The sequence below is a fragment of the Xyrauchen texanus genome, chromosome 24 (assembly GCF_025860055.1).
Source record: "Xyrauchen texanus isolate HMW12.3.18 chromosome 24, RBS_HiC_50CHRs, whole genome shotgun sequence".
NCBI lineage: Eukaryota > Metazoa > Chordata > Actinopteri > Cypriniformes > Catostomidae > Xyrauchen > Xyrauchen texanus.
In genome coordinates this window covers 20,257,683-20,262,117 of record NC_068299.1, presented here as the reverse complement: position 1 = coordinate 20,262,117, position 4,435 = coordinate 20,257,683, and positions in this window count along the sequence as shown.

The window sequence follows — 4,435 nt, the reverse complement described above, 5'->3', positions numbered from 1 at the left end:
CAATACATAAGACAACCCTGTCTTAAAAACTCCACTGTAGGGCTGCAACTAACGATTATTTTGATAATCGACTAATCTAACGATTATTGCAACAATTAATCATTAACTCTTAAATGATTATTCAGCTTATGCCCAGACTTAAATAGTTGTATTAAACATGCTTGCTAACAATAGAGAGGACAAAATCATCTTCCTCATCATAACCTCTAAATGACATTCACTGCAAAAATCTTATTGTTAGCAAGTGTGTTTGTCTTGTTTTCCATTTAAAATTGTCTAAAAATCCTTAAAAAAAAGATACATTTACTTGAGAAGCAACATATAAGGTATTTAGACTCGCTTTAAGAGGAAGTATCTTAAATATAAATGTATTTTGTATATACGTGTATTTTATTCACTTGGTTATACTTCTGCGAGTGCAGTAAAGACAAAATATACTTATATTCATGATCTATTCACTAAAAGCAAGTCTAAATATCTTATATGCTGCTTCTCAGGTGAATGCATCTTTTCTAAAAGGATTTTTAGATATTTTAAAATATTTGTATTTTTAATATTAAATTCAACATCCTCAGATAACAATTTTTTCTTCTGCAGTATAGCTGCTGAAGTAAATGTATGCCATTTTAAATAAGCTTTAAATATTATCTTTGGAAAACAAGCCAAAACAAAAACAAATCAAAAACTGATTTTGTTTCAGTGTATAATGTGGCGAAGACTACCCTCTCACCTTTTAGTTCACTTCAATCCATCTTTAACTCACCAAAAAATTAACCCTCTCATATTAATAAAGCTGGGTATTGCCAATTTTCTTCACGATAAAAAATGCACAATGACACATATATATCATGATTCAACAAGTCCCGAGACATCACATTATAATTTAGCTGCATTAATCATGCATGCTCGAGGGACGAGCATCCACACAACAGTGTGCGCATCAGCCACGTGCAGTTTCAGTCTCTCCCCCTTAGATCGGAACACTTCTTGAAACTCATAGAATTGCACTGACTGCACAGAGAAATGCCAGTTTCAAAGTTTGTAGTTATTTACATGACCTGCTTCCTTATTAGTTGAACTTTAATAAATCTATTACGCATTAAATATAACTGCATTAAAGTAACTCCGGGGTATTTCTTTTAACAACGCTCGACATGCACGTTTTGATTCAGCGGAGAGGTAGCGCCAGTTCTGCTTATTTCACAACGAGAGTGCTTCTGTATTTGCTTATTTTATTCCCTCATACTTGCGATCTACATCACCTAAAGCTGTTTGGAAGGTTTGGAGTGCATCTGGCCTATGAGCCGTTTTCTTCCTTTCCTCAGTTAGGCGTGAGCTACAGCTTCATATCACACATTATGTTAAAAGAAATCAAATGACTATGACAACAACATTTTTGTAGACAATTTTTTATTGTCGACGTTGCCAAAAACATTTCAGTCCTACTCCAGTGTCGTGGAAAGGCACATGCAATCTGAGACAGCATCTGTATCATACTGGTTACTAATGTAATGACAATTAACAGTTAAATTCCATAATTAATCTAAATTTCTATGTCAGATTGATGCGTCACTGCATTTTTATTCCCCTTATATCAAGACCATGACCATGTAGTGAACATTGGGGGGCAAACCATTTGGTCATCTTTGGTCCTTTAATATAGTAAATGTGCTGAATGCAATAATTTTCTGAATAAAATGGCCTGCACTTATTTAGCACCTTTTTTAACCTTAGCGGTTACCAAAGCACTTTACACTGTGTCTCACCTCCCTCCCTCACTCACACATACACCAATGACGGCAGAGCAGCCATGCAAGGTGCTAGCCTGCCATTGGGAGCACCTTGGGGTTCGGTGTCTTGCCCAAGGACACTTCGGCATGTGGAATCATGTGGGCCAGGAATCGAACCGCCAACCTTGCGATTAGTGAGTACAGATATATCAGTATAGGCGTATATGTTTTCTAATATGTGCAGATATGAAAACTTTTTTTTTCAGAACATTTAATGCAGAAAATAATGCTTGGGGTAATTTAGAATTGGTGTCATAAGGTAGTTTGTCCAGCAGAGCGTGCTCCGTGCTGTTGTTTACAGAGCTGAGCTGATGGTGGTTCTGCTGACAGTGCGGAGGTAAGTGGTTTCGTCATGGTAAATTGCCAAGTAGTTTGTGAAATACATACTGGAAAGTTAATAAACAATGACCCCATCATTTTCCCTTTTCAATATAACTAATATAACAATAACCCTGTCCCTGACAAACATGTCACTCATGTTTATCACATCTGTTTGCTATGTTAGCCAGTTATAGTTTGCCAGTGCAGTCAGTAACGTAGCAGATTGAAAAGGTATGCAGATCATCTTTTTGCAACTCAGCAGACAACTGTGCGGTGGTGGATTGTTTCTGTTGAGTGTTGATTTCAACCTACGTTGTTACCTAGTTGGTGAGACGCAATGCTGGAAAGTAAATAAACAACATCTATCTTTTACTCTTCATGACAATGAGCTTCTAGATAAAGAGCTAACCATGTAGCTACTTTTAGTTGAGCTAATGTGTAAACATGTATTCACCAAACTGTTGTATTTAGGAATAACAGTTTGGTACATCCTTCAACCGAACAACACCAGTTGTTGCATTTACCAAATTTAATATTTAAAAGTCTGGTTTTCCACCGTTGAAAGTTTCCCCTGAACTTGTAAAGCACCGTTTATCTCTTTACTCTGAAAGTGTAAATGGTTCTTGTTTTACAAACTGCCCCTAATTGACTGGCAGTATTAAAATAGTCAGCCAGTAGTTTAGACAGTACAACTGATGTTTATTTAGCCATTTATTTTATTTATTCTTTATTTAAATGGTCAGCAGTTGACTGATACTAAAGAGTACTGATGTTTATTTAGCCATGTATTTTATTTTAATAATTTGTTTATTTAAATGGTCAGCCACTGACTGATACTAAACATACAGTACTGATGTTTATTTAGCAACTTATATTTATTTATTCTTTATTTTCCCAGTGTTCATTTCTAGATTTTGGTGACAATGTAGAATAATAATAATAATGCCAAATATTCTTTGATAAAAAAATAGTGTTTCAGAAAGCAGCTTTCGGAGTACCTTTGCATAGTCATATCGGTGCACAATCCACAGAGAAAAGGTCTGTTTTCATTCCAGCTCAAAAATGAACTATATCGGACACAATATTGGCTTTTTGTGAATTTCCCACTCTAAAATCGGTATCGGTCAGGCTCTAGTCTGCATTTGCCTGTTTCATTAATCTTTTCTTTCTTTTTGTGCTGTCTCAAAGAAAATATAAATATTATTTGAATTTCTTTTCATCATTGATGTATCTGTAAAAATGAAATGACTGTGTCAGCTGGCTAGTAAAAACTAAATGCATAAAATGATTTACTACCCTCAAGTTGTCACTCATTGTTTTTTCCTCCCAGTAGAATATTTTCCTTCAAGAATCCTAACACTGCTCTTTTCCAAACAAAAACAATTCATATTGACCACTGCTGTAAAGGCCCAAAATAAATAAATAAAAATAACATAAAAAGTAGTCCATTCAACACACAGCTGTTGTATGGCCCCAAAATGCTTGGAATATAATGCACTTCCATATGGACTACTGTTATGATGTCTTTATACTGAACCTTTAATAGGGCTCACTATAAACCGTTATTCAATGGAATAGAGCTGCTTAAAATATCTATACTTGTGTTCCAATAAAAAACCCAGCATATAGGTTTAGAACAACATATGGGTGAGCAAATGAGTGAGTAAAAGTACATTTTCCATTTTTAGGTGAACTACTCCTTTGACTGGTGGCTCATTTTTGGAGCATAAACCTGACAAGACATACACTAAATAAAATGGTCTCTTTTAAAAGTAGACTCTAAGGAGATGCTGTACAAAATTCAGAATTAAGACAAAGAAACTGAGAAAATCTTAAATTGATTTAAAATTATTACCTAATAATATTTGCATTAACATATGGCACTGTCCTTGCCAAAGCCTAAAAGCATAATAGAAGTCACAAGTCTTACCATGTTCTAGTTCTGATCTGGGTGATAATGCTCTCCTTTGCAGGTTTATTTTTAATAGATAATTTTCTTAGATAATTTCAAGAACATTTTTGAAAAAGCAACTTCAAAAACCTGCCAGATTATCACATTCATTCAGTTCCTTAACAACACACATGCACTCACTCTCTGTCTGTCTGTCTGTCTTAAGCCTGGCATGCTGAAAATGGCTCCTATAATGTTTTCACTCACAGTTATGAATAATACACAAATCATGTACTGTACCATACTGTGTATTTTAAATTCAAAATGGCAAATTTTGAAAAATGGTGAATAGTTTGCTCCCTTGGAAATTAATGTAGGTCTGTACAACATTTCAATCATAAAACAGTGGTCAAATATTGCATGTTTAGTTTCT